The sequence below is a fragment of the Carassius carassius genome, chromosome 41 (assembly GCF_963082965.1).
Source record: "Carassius carassius chromosome 41, fCarCar2.1, whole genome shotgun sequence".
In the NCBI taxonomy this organism is placed as follows: domain Eukaryota; kingdom Metazoa; phylum Chordata; class Actinopteri; order Cypriniformes; family Cyprinidae; genus Carassius; species Carassius carassius.
In genome coordinates, this window is record NC_081795.1 from 3,532,449 (window position 1) to 3,549,550 (window position 17,102).

A 17,102-nucleotide genomic window follows, 5' to 3' on the forward strand; every position below is an offset into this window, starting at 1 on the left:
GTTTTTTTTTGTACAAAGTTTGCAGTAAAAACATGTCAAATGGAGTAAATAAATGGAGTAAAGTAAATAAATAAAACCCCATAAAATAATGGATTATATAGATTGTAAAGGTGTGACAGTCACTCACCTGCTTCTTTCTTATTGTCTTTCAACCACAGCCGCACCGTGAGTGGGATTTATTGAGCCTCTACATGGATCAAAATCCTCCTGAGAGAGAGGAGCCATTATGGTGAAAGTTTGTGAGGTGCTTTTGACTGATCCATTAATGTTTGAACTCACACCATGATGTGAGTTTTAATGAGACCGGTTCCGTGTCAGGGTCTGGGACTCCCAACAAAAGCACCTAGGCAGGGATAAAAAGGAAAGATGAAGCATTATAGGCAGAGAAGTTCACCTACGAGATGCACAACCTCCTAATATCCAGAGTATGACATCCAACTCAAACCGTTCCACGTTTGTCTAAGAATTTTCTCGTCTTAAATTCAGATCTGACAATATTTCTATTAAATACCAATGTCTTCATCTCAAGCTGGCAGGAGTGCAGTACATGAAAGAAAGCCTTTACATAGTCACATTATACTTTTATCTTCAAAGTGCAATGATAGCCCAGATGGAAGGGATCTTGTATTTTGATTGAAATTATTTCATCTTGGCCCATCTGTTTGCTTCCAAGCCTGAACCTCCAGCATGTGTTGCCTTATGCTAGAAGGAAACTCTAAAGATTGTTGCTAAAGAGTTCAGACTTCATGTTTTGCCAAATTTGAATATTTAAACTGACTTAAAAAGGTTACATTCGGGAACCTAAGAATCAAAACACATCGATAGCTCGCGTCCAGGTTGTTGTTGATGAAGAACTTGAATGTCGTCTCCATGGACACTCTCGGATGGAAGCCCATCGAGTCATCTGCAGTGAGAACTTAGCTGTCTCACCCTCTCCCACTAACCAGCTGTCTAACCAACTGCATCAAGCCAGAATGTTTTCTTTTTTTTTTCTCTCTTTGAAATGCACTACATGAAGCTTTTAGATGGAAACTTTGTTCCTGCAGAAAAGGCCAGGAAATGAGAATTGTGTTCCTGAATAAACTGGGGTATAGCCTGTGCAAATATCAGCAGGGTGAAAACTTTCACTCCAAGCAATCTCTTGAAAGGATCTCTGGTTTTGATGGAGGTAGGGGGCATTTCAAAGCCCCAAGTAAAAAACCAACATGGGGGCCACAAATGTGTGTGGAAGTCCATTTGGATTGCTATTGTAATGCCCTTGACAACTGCTGTCTGGCACACCTGCTCGCTGCTCTGCCAATCTGCTTGTCAGCTTTTCCAAATGTTTACATGCATGCAAATTATTTTTTATGCATGCTTAATAACCTTTTGTCCACTCATAATCATATGATATCAATAACTAATAATCTAAGCTTGAGAAAACAACTCACTTATATCAATTTTGCAACATGTCTTCTTTTGAATTGCGATGAGTATCGGAATTATTATTATTACTTTTTAATGGGACTTTTATATTTTTCAATTGCCAATTTATGATTGCCAAGATTATTTCGAGTTCAACCGATGTGAAGTTATATGCCAATTTTAGCTATTTTAGAAAGGCTTTGAACCTGATTCACTGAATCAGAATTTTGTTTGAACTTTTACGACTTTTGACGTAAAGCCTCAAGAAAAAACTGACATGGGGGTCACAATTGTGTGTGAAAGTTCATGCTAGGTCCCATGTGACCGCTGTTACAATGCTCTTGACCACTGTCTATTTAACTAACTGCTGTCTAGTAAACTCTCCCACAGCTCTGGCAGTCTGTTTGGCATTTTTTCAGTTTGTTTAAATGCATGCAAATAGTTTTTAGCATGCTAAATAACCATTTGTCCACTCATAATCACATGACATCAATAATTTTCATCTAAAGCTTGAGGAAACAACTCAGTTACATTAACTTCAATTTCTGAAGTCAAGTTCAATTTTTGTGTCTTCTTTGGAACTCTGATGAGTATCAGAATTTTTGGGACTTTTATATTTTTCCAATAGAGGCATTTATGATAGCCAAGATTTTATGTAGTCAGAGAAATCAAATTTTTTTTGGAAAATTTTTGATGACATAGCATTTCAAAGCCTCAACAAAAAAAAATAAATTATAATAATAAAAAGATTCTGACATGAGTGCCGAGATTTGTGTGTGGAAGTCCATTTTAAGCTCTGTTTGACTGTTACTGTAATGATCTTCACCACTGTTTTTACCAACTGTTGTCTAAAACACCAGCCTGCTGCTCTGCCAGTCTGTTGGCAGCTTCTTGAATTGTTTAAATGCATGCAAATTAATTTTTATGCATCATAAATAACTGTTTGTCCACTAATAATCATATGACATCAAAAACTGTCATCTAAAGCTTGAGGAAACAACTCACTTGCATCAACTTCAAGGCTGTTATTTGTGTCTTATTTGAAACTGCAACGAGTAGGCGTTATTTATTTATTGGGACTTTTATAGTTTTTCTGGCAGTTTTTATTAGGATCATCAAATTTCTCAGGAGAATCTCACCCTGAAAGACACAGTATTACTGATATTCACACTCATCCATCATTGTGGCTTGACAAGACAAAAACACTGAGACCATGAAAGTAATTACTCAATAATGTAGTTAAAGCTGCCTAATGTGAGGGACTAAAAACTGGAGGACTACACCAAGCTCAGGGCGCTTCTGATGAAGGTTTTAATCACAGACGAAGGGACTGACCTGCCTTTGGGGTCGCCAAACATTACACGGGATGGAGTGTCTCTCTATATTTCAGATGAGGTGAGTGGCAGCTCATTGGAAATGACGGGCGTCTCTCTCATTCCCTTTGGATGTGACCCAACTCCTACAATGGTCAGCCCTGGTAAATCTATTCTGTGGGTGGCTGGAGCACAAAGGTCTGTTTAATTCTGTGTGGATCACTTGGTCCTGCCAAAGAATGATAAGTTGTTGTCCCTAAATGCCATATCTATAAATGGGTTGAACATTTTACAAATAAACAACTTCATGTTATGGACAAAGACACGTAAAAGTGTGAATGACTGAATTGGGAAGTAAGAAAGCTTAATATTAATAAATTAATGTCAGTTCATAATGCATGCTCTATTTAGGAGTCACACTTTTAATTTAACTACATGCCGATGATTAATTACCCTATACACCAATGTCGAAAATGAATTAAACACCCAGTGAATTAATATATGCGATGTGCAATAAAGACAACATAATTCAATATGCAAAGAAATCGAGAAATCACCATTAATAAACCATTCTTTTACTCATTACAGTTCAAAAGAAAACAGAATGCAAAATCACTTTCAAAACTTGATGTTGATATAGTACAACGAGTACCACTGCTGGCACAACAATATGGTAAAAGACACTAAGGTTCAATCAGTACTGAGATATATTACTGACAGTTTAGTTCATTAGAAAATCTGTAGGGCGTTTATGGTTGCCAAGCAATGTATCAACTTAGGCCTATACCAAATTCAACTGATGTGTGCCAATTTTACAACAGCTTTAAACATGTTTCAATAAATAAGAATTTAGAGTCCATTCACCATTCACTGCTCTTTAATACAGTTCATTAAACCAGTAACAACAGTAAAACCCCAAGTGGCTTGCTTAAACAAATAGTGGAAAAAATATGATTGAAAAATTACTGTTCAGAAAAGATTAATTTCCTGTAAAATGCACCCCAATAATCTTTGTTTTAATATCAACTTTGAAAAATCATTTTTACAAATAATTTCCTCAAAGCTGCGAGACACGCACCAAAAGCCATACAACTCTTATTTTGTTTAATATTGGAGCTTTAACTACCTTTTTAGGCCTATTTATAATATTTTACAGATTTGAGTTTACATTTATTGTAAGTACGACTAAACTGACAGTTTGATTGCATTAGGGGGAATGAATTGTATAAAGGATGGAAGGATGAAGACATATTCCGGATGATATAATGCAATGCTCGCGGTGCAGTAACTCATTAAAGTTCAGTGGCGCTGCGGTTCAGCTTTAGGACCCGGGGAAGCAGAGCGCAGTGACAGCGCGTGGAGAGATCGGTATGCTTTACCGCGCACGCACCGCATCAGCAGCGCATGAGAACGCGCCTAAAGACACTATCCACCGGTACACTCCGGTGCTCGCCTCGCTTCTTTTTCTGTGTGGCTGAACTGCCATAGACTAAAGCTCACCTTCGTTTCCCGGCGCATCTAAATTTCCATGTGCTGACGATCCATTGGAAAGTTACGCCGGGCTCACTGGAGAGATGGAAGAGTAGTTTGACTTCTGTTCTTGGAATTATCACGCATCGGCTGTGATCAGGAAAGTGGGTAAGAGATTCTCTTTTCATAATTGCATTTGTGCACTAAATGCTTTCTGTCAACTTGCATAATTTCTTGCGTTTTGGGGTGTTCGGATTTGATTTTTGAATAGAAGTGTCTTATTCAGCCTGAACTGAACTTTCTACTGGATATGTATTGCATGCAACAGAGATTTTGAGATTTTTTTTTTAAAAAAATAGGATTTTATCAGTATAAAGAAGGATGCTCATGGTTTCGTGCTACATTGAAAGTGGAAAGGTGTTACCTTAGGTATAGGTGTAGCTTTTCTGCCTGATCTCACTTTTCTCATTGTGTCCTAATGTAGTCAGATTGATTTAGGTTGATTGTAGTTGTTGGACTTGGAACTTATGAATATAATCATTTGGTTTAGATGTGTGTGTGTGTGTGTGTGTTTAATATTATTATAAATGGGATGGACTGAAGCACTTATATGCATGGTAGAGATATAGATAATTGTCTAGATCACCATAGCTACTGCTATTATCATATGACATAATACAAGCTTTTTAAACTTTGCATGCAATAATTTGATCAAGTAATATGTGATATTCTCAGAGAGAGACAGTTGTGATTTAAGTCTGTTTGAATGTCTAATTGCTTCTGCAGAGTAAGTGGACTATAGACTCATGGCCCTGAGATCAGAATTTTGCTTAGACTTGCAATGAGGAGAACAGTAGACTGCTGAAACAGCGTGCAATCACACTGTTTATTGGTGGTCAGCCTTTTAACCCACGTTATGTATTATTTTTTTTTTCCAAAATTTTTTTCCCCTCTAAACTAATTAAACCCCAGCAGACAGACATTATTAAAGCTTTAGCCTGCAATTTCAACACAGAATAGCATGCGCTTTTCAGACTATTATGATCAATTTGATCTCTTCAAGAACACATTCAATGCATTTTTGGTTTCTGTAACACCAACCAGGAGTAGAATCACTCACATAGGGTTTTATCATAAAAATAGGGATGTTAAACTGATATATAGGCATATATTTTAAAGCTATTTAAGAGGTCCGTGACTCGAGTCAGACCACTCATGTCTTGAGCTCATGAAATTGGGAGCTGACTCTGGTGCTGAAAGCCTGCATGTGTTGTTTAGCCCTTTTAGAGAAATTTTCCATTTTAATTCCTGTTTTGAAGTTGCAATTTAGTTCTTTGTTACATTCTAAGATAGCAGTCTGATACATACATATATTTTTGAGCCATTAAAAGTGGCTTGGTGTCTGTAAAACTCCAGACAGAACATGAGAACAGTCCTCAGTGTGTGAAAGTGAGAGCTGTCCCTACTGAAAGTAGGTGTGCTTGGAATACATAGATGTATTTTTAATGGGTAACATCCTTTATAAATGTATGAAATGGAGAATACGTCCATGAATTAATCATCGCTCTCAATGTGCCATGTTTGTTTAATCTAATTATTGGAATATAGTCTTTTGTACTGTTCTGCGCTATGCCCAAGAGAAATCAACCCAGTGCGGTCTTTCAATAAAGCTGAAAATACTTCAAATTACAAAAAGCATGACCTGCTACAGTTCATTATATATGTAATCAAGCTTCAATTAAAATCGATGGCGAGGAGACATTGAGCTTTGCCATTGTGATTCTTTTCTAATCACAGCGAATGAAAGGCAGCTTCATCAAATATCAACATTTAATTTTCTTTGTATGAGTATGAAACAATTCGTGCTCTGAAAAAAAATATAGTGAACAGATGCCACCAAAGTGATTGTATAGCCTCTCATGGCATTTGCATGTGTGTGCATGTGTTAACCACACAAGACATACAGTCTCTAAGGTATTTGGGCTGTCAGTTTGATCTCATTTAGTGTTGTTATCCAACCAGGTGCTGTAATTTAAAATTCATCGTTCCAGCACACTCTTCATTTGATGATAAAGTACTTTTTGGTGCCCTTTTTTGGAGTCTCTCTAGGGGTCCTTTGGCAGCCCAGTAAAGTGTGACCAGTTTTAAGTCCTATGAATTGTATTACTCTGGGTTTCGATTAAAGACTGAATTTGAGGGTTCTGAAGGAAGCAGGTGGACCAGTGGTCTGTAAAATACTCTATTCCTCGCCTCTATCTGGGCTCTTTAGGTCGCTGGACCCATGCGTGACCTCCATAATGTCATGTGATTCACCTCAGTGAGTTCTTCCCTGGCATGCCAATTTCTAGACAGCATTACTTGATAGACAGTTCTGGATCAGAGCCAAAGTCGCTAGATTGCCATCTCTTCTTCTATCTCATTTTTCTTCTTTCTACTGTGTGTACGTCCGCAGGAGGTCTGACAGGAATTGTGTGACAGAACAGACTTTGCTTGGCTGGTGGTGTTCGGAAATATAATTTTGTAATCTGACATACACTACATGGCCGAAAATGATATGACCACCCTTAAACATGTAAACATATAATCTATTTAATCACATTTTAAAATGTAATTTAAATAGAATTTTCAGCATCATTTCTCCAGTCTTCAGTGTTACATGATCCTTCAGAAATCATTCTAATATGATGATTTGCTGAAACATTTCTTACTATATTATCAGTGTTGAAAACTGTGATTTTTAGGAACTACTGAAATTTTCATTGGTCAGCTACTGTATCTTAACAGAACCTACTGTTGAAATGGTAACATCCTGAAATTATTTTGGAAATATGTTAATTTGAGCTGTTTTGCGAGCTTAAAAAGTTGTAACATTGGTGGAAAAGGGTCGTATTCATGATTTGTGTGAACAAAGTCACAATTTTAATGGTTTTAACACATAGGAGGTGAAAGCGCTTTGAGGTAAGAGACATCTGCTGACAGAGCTTGAGCAAATTACTGACACACATAATCCATGCTGTTAACCAAAAATCACAATCATTTTTGTAGTGGAAAGAAATGTTAGATTGGGCAGATGCTTAAGCAAAAGACCAAGTGTATAAAGAAATTTGTCTGCAGATTAAAATTTCCTAAATTATATAGTTTTTTTGAGTATTTTGTAATGCAGATATAGATGTGTTATGGCAGCAATACAGATGAAATATGCTAAGTTGTTGTACATGGTATTGGAAAACGTAATCAGTCCATTTTACTGTAATTTGTTGTGTTTCATGTGTGAAAGTGGATAATTATAGAGAATTATAGATAATTGTGTGCCTTAGGGTTGGGCCACAACAGTAATGGCTGACAGACATCACAATGTTGAACCTGCATCGTTCAGAGTTGAAGATGAAAATATCTAGTGAAAAATGAGAATGTTATGTTTTTAATGCTAATGTTTTCTCATTGCAATAAATAAATGTCCCTGGATGCACTTTTTAGAGAGACACGAAATACGTACCAATAAGTACATCACTGCAGTTTCCAAAATAAATGAACACTGGAGGCAGTAAAACTCTAACACCTTTTATTCCTTTTCACACAAATTTACAGAATTTCGATTATTAAATAGCGATTTTTTGAAAATTCACTTGAAGAAAATAATCTTATGACTTCAAAACAATATTAATATCCTGGGAGATTTGAAAACTGATCCTTTTGAATGGTAGCATTGCACATATTTAGCTTCATATCTATGGGTTTTCATAGGTATTCAGTTAGTTCGGTGTCTCACGGAGTAAGAAGATCTACTTGAGAGGCGAAGAGCTCTGGTTCATATCCTGTCTAACCACAGTTCGACAAAGCAGCTCAAATCTGCATATCAGGAAGTTCAAATTGCACAATTGCATTGGCAAATGTGTTTTTATATCAGTTTTGCATTTGTTAACACTAAACACTTGGTTAACCTAGGCCTTGCCTAACCTGTTAACACTAGGTTTAGGGTTGGGTTTGGTGTAGAGCATATTTCCAACACGATAGAGAATTAACTTTTTGGATATTTGAATTCTGAACTGCCGTAATATGTACCAGAACCAACATAATAAAAACTCAGCAATACGTAACTATTTCAACATCATAAAAACGTGCCAGGTTTCAAGAATGCAACCAGTGTTTTAGCGCCTCTCAGTGGACATTTAACTTTGAAACTGCAGCGAAAAGTGCAGTAAGGTACATAAAAACGGTGTTGCACAAAAAGTGTACAGAGGTAAGTTTTTTATGAGACCAGGTTGGTTTTGGCAGATGGCCATCTAGTGAAAGTAGTTAGGTACTGTGTTTGGGGATCAGGGGTTGGAAAGCACGAGGTGGTTCTTGAGTGAAACAGTATGAACATGAATTGTATCATCATTCTGTACCTGTCTCTGCTCGATACCACACTCCCACACCCCCACGGCCGCCAAGCCCCTTGCCACTTCCGATCAGTCTCTGTTGCCCTTTTCTTGGATAAACGCACACAATCCAAAGAGGAACGCAACTCCAGTCCTCACGACAAATCTGAAGCTTATCACAGAAATTGGATTTTATCCTCCATGCTGCAGCCAATGGGGATGTGCTGATACTGTCTGGTCCGGACCGTGGAGGTTAAATATCATGCAATGTCTAAGGATTTAGAATTGGAAATGGAAATTTTGCAATTCCACAAAAGCAGGGCACACTGTATGGTCTGTTCTCGGGAAATGACTGGTTATCAGCTGACTTATCGTTCAATAACCACAGACCTGAATAGCCTATGGCTGTTAATAAATCTCGCTCGCCCTCTTTCTCTCCTCTTCACTCGCTCTCTGACTTTGGGGAATTGTGGAGATAGATTATTTGTTGCGCATGTGAATGTGATCAGATGTCCTCTGGGTAGGTTTGCCTGAATTGTTTCCTGTCTTGTATCGCTGTCCGGAGGAAACCCTGTGTGCGTAACAGATGTCAGAGACCAGGTTTTGTGACCCCTGTGTAAATGTGTAATCTGAAGGGAAGGCCTGACAGATCGTAGCCCTCACCCTGATGTAGAAAAGTGCCACATATTCTATCAAGCTCTTAAACAAGCAAACAGAATTGTAGAGAGAATGCATATATGAACTATAAAGTGCTTTTTGTCTGCTGCAATTCTTGATCCAAATAGGGTTAGGAATTTTGAACTCCATTTTAGAACTTTGGTAGAGCATAACAACTTTTACAGAAATATATTGTTTGAATCCAAAATTTTGAGGGTACTCAAACAGTAAGTGATGGCAAAGTCATGGGTTTCTGTTTCCAATGAATGTAGGATAAATGCATGCTGGCGTATTGAAAGCCAAATGCATGTATATTTTATATAGACATGGTCACTATTAACTATTTACCTGAATTTTTCCTTTTGTTTTCCATGGGAAATAAGACCTTACATGACTTTGCGGGAATAAATAATGTCAGATTGAAATGTTTTTTTACAAGATGAAATACAATTAGCTGTAAATATATACAAATTCATAATTAAATAATTTATAGGAATTCGTTAATTAAACAAATGCTCATTATGTCCTTCATATTACATAAAAGAGCTTCAAAGCATATCGCATATAGAAATCTCTAAGCTTACATATCTTAGTCATTATCTGCTTGTAGTTTATCGTAGCCTTTGGTGCACCCCACAGCATCACCGAGAGGGATGTGACTGCAAAGTCATCAGAATATCATAACAGCATCAGCGGACACCCTACAAACACTAACAGTTTAGAAAAAAAAGTCCCAGTTTTTTTCATTTGTATCCTCAGTCGAGTGGTGTTTCATAATTTAGCAGGTTTTAATGTCATAAAACAGCTTGGGGCTCAGCAGGGGTTTGGGGAGATAATTGGGGTGTTTTTCATCTTCACTGGTTTTTAATGTGCTTTTTAAGTCAGGACTTTCCTGTGGCCCATGTGAAGTACAGTCAGCGCTTCTCATCTCGGTCTCTGGAGGGGGAGGCGGGTGTTTGTGGGGAGTTCTTTTCAAATGGTCACTTCACTAGGTGCTTTTCTCTTTCTACAGTCAGGCATGAATAGAAAGAAGCCACTCTGCTTTCAATGACGTCTCTCATTCAGTCAGGCATTAAAAATGTCAGTTTCACCATAAAAATGGAGATTATTGTAATGTAGTTTTGGCACAGTGAACTGTGCCATTACAGACTAGTTGTGCATGATGATGTTGTTGAACTTTTCTAATGTTTTTCTAATTGCAAATTTATTCTCAACTGTTTTTGCACCTCTGTAAAATTAGATGTTCTTTAGAGTAGTTTTAATTCATTGTTTTGTGTATAGGTGGTTTCTTGCAGGCCCACCTTCAAGTCTCTGTCGACTTGCAAATTTATGATTTTTTATTCACCTCTTTTATAAAATTAATAGCCCACCTCTTGTTAACAAGCCATGCAATTCATATTTGTAGCACAAACATGGTTAGTCAAAAAGGATTTTCTCATTGCTGCGCCTTGCAGAACAGCTTATATTTAGTTTGTACTACTATGTATGTGCCATTTCTGAGAGTGTAAACTCCTCCATGCGTGTCTGTGGTATTTTGTGCTTCACACCACAGTAAATGTGTCAAACAAGGCTTAACTCATATGCTAGACAGCATTTTTTCTAGGGTCTTCAGTACTTCAGTGTTCAGAATTGAATTGAGAATACGTTTAAATTCCAGTTCAATTCCTGATTTTGAACCGACAAAGCAGTAAGAGAAAGAAGTAGAGGTTTATCAATAGGTTATTATGGACAGTCTCTTAATTTTGGTCTGGGGACATCTTCCAGTCATCTATACTTAGATCTGTGCTCATTATACTTTCTCTTTGGCTTAGAGTAAATATTTGCATACCGTCTTTCTTATAATTAATGCAAAACACAATGAGTACACAATAGCTCTGCCAACTGGTGCTCATGAATGTCCCAACTGCTGCAATAACAATCAACTGTCATAATAGCAATGCATTAACATTAACAAACGAATTATAATGACAAACACTATTTTCCAAATCTTAAATAGCCAACTCGCTGCCAGTTTGAGGAGACACTTTGGCCAATCAGTGTGCCAGTTTGTAGTGCAGATGATATAACGCTTTTGTTCTGTGATATTTTTTCCAGTTTGTTGGCATGGCAGCTGGTTTCTACAAAGCCTACAAACATTGCATACTGGGTTTTGTGGTCAGTTGCTTCTCAATTACCTGCTTGCATCTTTTGGCTGAAAACCATTTACTGTTCACCAGTGATTGAGTTTGGGTTTTTGCTGCTAATTTGATCTCCATGTAAATTTTTTGCTCGTAGAGCTGATCAAAACTCTGTTAGGCTCTTTGTTGCCAGGTCGGCCTTTTTTAAATTGGACTTACAGTGACGATACAGCTTTCCTCCACCACTCGAAGTCAAATGCTAACACAGCCACAGCAGTGAATCACAGTTTTATTTGAGACAATGAAGTTTGATGTGACAGCAAACTGATAACTCATCCATCAAGTCCAAACCACTCAACACACACTTTCTTTCAAGGTCAGCAAAGAACAACGGCAGTCAGATGTGAACCTCATTCAGCTGCTGGGTTTAATAGGTACAACAGTGTTGGTAAAACATTGAAAGTACTTCATCAATTTGCATAGAACTGTTCCTGGAAATAATTTTAAATGTTTGTACGCACCAAAAACAATTTAAGTAAATTATGTGCATGGACTCTGGATTTAGACATTTAGGTTCATGTGACACTGAAGTCTGGAGTAATGGTGTTAAAAAATTCAGCTTTGCATCACAGTAATAAATTACATTTTAGAAAATATGAAAATAGAGAACAGTTATTAAAATTGTAATATTTCACAATATTTTACAGTATTTTTGATCAACTAAATGCAGCTTGATGAGCATTAGAGACTTTCAAAAACATTACATGAACAAAATTTTACCAACCTCAAACTTTGAGATCAGTAGATTGATTTTGAAGAATCCTTCAGCTTTTGAGATTGAATGCTTTGTAAAAGACCAAACATAAAGACAAAAGAAGATGAATCGCAGAGCATGCATTCAGATCAAAGTGTTCATTCGTTTGAATATGGGGCCTTAGGTTATTGATGCGACTTGTCAATAGTGTAGGTGAATGACTGATTGACTTGGAAATTGTTCTCAGGCCATTTGCATGCAGGTTTAAATGAGAGACTAACAAAGAACAAAGGTTTGGGTTAAAGGTCAGGTGAGGATTATGGGTGAAATTGTTATTGTATCCATCTTTGGCCCTGGGATAAATGCCCCGGATACTTCCAATATTTCCCATTTCTCATTTAATGGAACATCATTTGACATTTGCTACTCAAAATTTGTCAGTATAATGAATGCTCTGCTGTCTGACAAATAGTTCACTGCCCCGAGGTTCTGGACAGACATCAATTTCTGTTTGTTAATGGTAAGATTTAATGTCTCTTTCCTCTTGGAGTGAGTTGATGGGACCATCCTGCCATTTGTCTGTAATTACGCCCAGTGTACATCACCCAACCTATCCCGGCCGGCTTTGGCAGGGATGCTATTATTTTACTAATCATGTTCAACTTGACTTTAGTCTGAATCTTTTTTTTCAGTGTGCAGACAATAATTCAGATTTTTGGTTTGAATTTGATATTGACATCTGTGTAATATAGTACATTGTAGTGTTATTGTGTTTATTAATATTAGCTTTTATTTTTATATTTTCAATTTTCCTTTTCATTTTAGTTTTTCTTTTTGTCATTTATATATTTTACGTTTGGCTTTTTTATATTTTTATAATTTATTTAAACTTTTTTAAAAATCTTTTTATTTAATTTCAGCTTAATTTCAATGAACGAGAATTCTTTTGAATAGTTTTAGTTAACACTGTTAACATCTAGTTCTTCAAAACCAGTCATTATTTCAGTCTGGTGCTTTGTGATCAAGACAGATTTTTCTATTCAGAATGCAGTTGGCTTATGAAATGAAGCCACGCCTTTATCCAAAACCCCTCCCCAAAGCCACACCCTCCACCGGTTTTCCAAAGGAAGTGGCCCACCATAGATGTCCAAGGTCAGCATTCACCTTGAAGCCATTCCCGTCGTCCCTCCCCCAGATTTTTTTTTTTACAACAAAAAAATTCCTTTCATCCACAACATACTTTAGAAAAGCCCTCCGCCATCTGTGTTGCTTTCAATATTTCCTGACATGCTCTATTAGGCCCCTTAATGTAGTATTATAACAAAAACAACTGAGATTGGCTACACCGGCCTCCCATCCGTCTGCCTGCGTGTCAGCAAGTGAAACTAAGACGGATGGAGGCCTGCCTCCACCCCAGCTCCTGACCAATGCCTTGGGGCCTCTCCACTTATTGAAATGACCTAATGTAGATTCAGACTCGACAGGGAGGGATATCTATCTATATCAACCTGCAGGAGACAGAAATTTGTGTGTGTGTGTGTGTGTGTGTCTGTGGCAGCTTCTTAAAGAAAGAGTTGGGTTGCTGCTGTGTCTTTGTAATTGAAAGCAAAAGAGAAATAACCCTGTGGAACATTAAGCAGGACGCGCGCCTCTGGACACGAGAGGTGGACATAAGGAGAGATGTGAAGAATGAAGGGGACAGGGGTAATAATATGTATATCTGTAACACTATGGGTCATTTCAGTTCATACCTTTGTTATTTTTTGCTTTTGTCATCGGAGAAATAAATGGACACATGAAGACGTACAAGTGAAGTATATACCTTGTCAAAACTGATTTGTAATGCTGATGGAGATACTAATTTTGTTGCTTTTGTTGTGTTTTGTTGACTCTGAAAGAAGGCTATGGTGATAATGTTAACAAAGATAGCAGTAGCAGCAATGACAAAAGTCTTGCAGTTTGCCGTGTATGTTGTGAATAGGAAATCGAGTTTCATTGATCTGTGGTGGCGTTTTTTATTGTGTTTCAAATGGATTGTTTCATTCAGTTTGTATCAATTCAATCTGATCTTCCAAGGTTGCATTTGGAAATATGTCATAAACTTTCCTTAAAATATAAATACAGTATATTTGATTTATTAAGTTTCATTAAGGCCTTATTTATACATATGATGCAGCCATGCAGGTCTAGCAAAAATGGTTAAATGCTTACTTAATGGGCTTTCTTTATTTTTAAAGCAAATAAACCAGCAGAACAGTGAATAATTGGAATCTGTGATTTGCTTTATGAGAAATCAGTGCTGAGAAATGAATTGAGAACAGAAAAAGAGATCAAAATTGATTTTTAAAATGGGAATTTAAGTGACAAATATATTAACTGAAAAACACAGTTGACCAGATGAAAACATGTTAGCTTCAACTAAATATAAAATGAATAGTTATCCAAAGTGAAAGTTCTGTCACCATTTAATTACTGTCATGTCATTCCAAACCTGTGTGATTGTGTTTTGCTGAATATTCACACAACCAAAACATAAGTGAGACCAGAAAATTGACCAAAGAAACAGCCATGTTGCACACTACATTTTTAAGTCTCCTGAAGCCATACAATATCTTTATGCAAGGAGCAGACCAGAATTGAACCTGTAAACATGGCATATTGTATAATAATTGACATCAAACTGGTGATGTGTCTGCTTATGCCAAGTATTCCAAGTGAACCTCTCCATTAGTGTTCTATACAGAAGAAAGAACATAATACACTTCAAAATAAAGGTCCCGAAGTTGTGTTTTCACAGCGATTGCATATAAGAACCATTTTGGGTTCCTAAAAGAGCCTTCCAGTGAACACTACTTTTTAGAAGAACCATGGTTTTCTTTCTTTTTAATAATCTAAGGAATCTTTTTTTCACTATAAAGCTAAATGTTTGCTTTGGAAGCATCAATGTCAACAACGAACTTTATTTTCAAGAGTGTCTAGGTGAATTAAGGATGAAAGTATTTTCATTATTGATTCAACTCTTCATTTCTTTTCAGTTTTCAAGGCACCTTTTTTTAATTCTGAACATGTTATAAATACATTTTTGAAATTCTGTTCACACTTCACTCGCACCTAGACATAATTAGGGATGAGTACCGAAACCCGGTATTAAAATGGCCCCGGGGCTAAATTATGAAAGACCGTAGTATCAGTAAGATCTGACGGTATCGGTTCTGCTTTCGGTACTGGAGGGGAAAAAATTAATGTACTATGTATTTTTGCTTAATAATGTTATCGTGCACATTTTTTGTTTGTCTGTGAAATCTGCGAGATCTCTCATGCACACACACGCATAAGGGGCCGATCACGTATTGCGTCTTTTGTGTGCTCAAGTTCGTTATTTCAAATGTAGGCGCGCGGTATGCGCGCTCATAATGAAAGCGACGCGGTCGTGATTAAAAACATCTAAACTTTTCAGAATGCCACAAGCGCACCGCAGGTCATGTAACTTCCTCAACTTTTCCGTAACAACGTTGAAACCTCAGCCAAGATGAAGGAACAGCTAATAGCTGTATGTGGATTTTTAAATTAATTTAGTAGCAGAGCTACTGCAAGCAGTTTTGGCGGAGGCGGAGACAGCAAAACGTTCCAAAGTGTGCTTATACTTCACTAGAGTTGATGCAGACAACACTGGTTGTCATAAGTGCAACAAAATATTTGCATGTAAGGGCGGAAACACAAGCAATCTGTCAAAGCATCTTTCAAAAGTGCATTATGTGCAGACAGAGAAATGCAAAGTTTTCGACTGCCTAACACAACACAAAATAACACAACACAAAGTTCCGATAAGAAAACCGTTAAAGTACCGGACCGTTAAGCAGTATCGGTAAGAGTAGTAATACCGTTAAAACCTTAACGATACCCATCCCTAGACATAATTCTTGTACAACACATGATCTCAAAAAGAGGAAAAAAGTCCATGTGTAGGCTCAAATATCCTCGACATCTGCTCCCACATCTTCTCCCATTCTAATTGGGTTTTCTTGGACCTGCTCCATGATCCAAACCTTGTAGTGCAACTTCATACAAGTCTTATTATTATTATTATTATTATTATTAAAAGCGCTTTGAAATCTATTCATAAAAATCACAATGCCACATGAAAGACCAGTATCTCAAAATTTCAATATACAATAGAGAATGACTTGAAGCTTGCATTTTTATTGCCTGCTCTTGACTTCCAGCATTTCGTTTGACTCCAGCTCATCATGGCCTTCTCAAAAAAGCAGTCACATCCACAGCGGTCTCCTCTGATTAATCTACGAATCCTGAAAGCGCATTAAGATGTGATTCATTTCCCACACAAATGCGTCGAGTTCCACACTCTCTTGGCTCAATAACCTGCAACTAATAAGCCAATTTATGATAATATACCATCAGTGAACACAGGCGGAAACTTAATTTTGCCCTTGGAGTGAAATAACCAGAGTTCAGGTGTGACTGCAGGCTTTGTTTATAATCGCAGATATGCAAATGAGGCTGTTGTGTTTTCCTTTGTATTATTTCTCATCAGGAACAATTATGTGGGACACTAGAATGGCAAGTACCCTCTTCATCTCTCAGGTGCTTTTAATGAGGATGCAACCCTTGATCTGATAGAGAGCATTTGATTTGGGAAAGGGCTGTTGAAATGTTTCAAGGTGTTTGCAAGCTGGCGAATGGGCATTTTAAAAATGGTTATCACATTTTTTTTAAGCCAAAAAGCAGTAAAAAAAAAAGCTAAAGCTGTTATGTTCTCTATTAGTGTATAACCGCTTAAATAACTGTGTTTGTCGACTGTACATCGGCTTTCTAATTAGCTGAGGCTTATGGGAGGTGTAATCTAAATATCTATTGTTATTAAAAGGCATTATCTTTAATTAAGCTTGTGTGATACTGCTTACTGATACCGATAGTGCAGTGTCATTTATTTGTGAATAATCTGGCGAATTCATTTGAGGAGCTTAGCAAATCAGTCTGTCTGAGTTAATTATGGTGTACGTATGAT

At 37.1% G+C, this 17,102-nt stretch overlaps 1 protein-coding gene across 2 annotated transcripts in view; it reads left to right on the forward strand.

Moving 5' to 3' along the window:
• Window positions 1–4,071: 4,071 nt before the first annotated feature.
• The window catches only part of LOC132123464 (roundabout homolog 1-like), a 235,841-nt gene continuing 222,810 nt past the window's right edge, over window positions 4,072–17,102 (forward strand). For both annotated transcript variants that reach the window (XM_059534081.1, XM_059534082.1), the window contains exon 1: window positions 4,072–4,355. The gene's annotated coding sequence lies outside the window, so the exon portion shown is untranslated. The remainder of the gene's footprint in view (window positions 4,356–17,102) is intronic.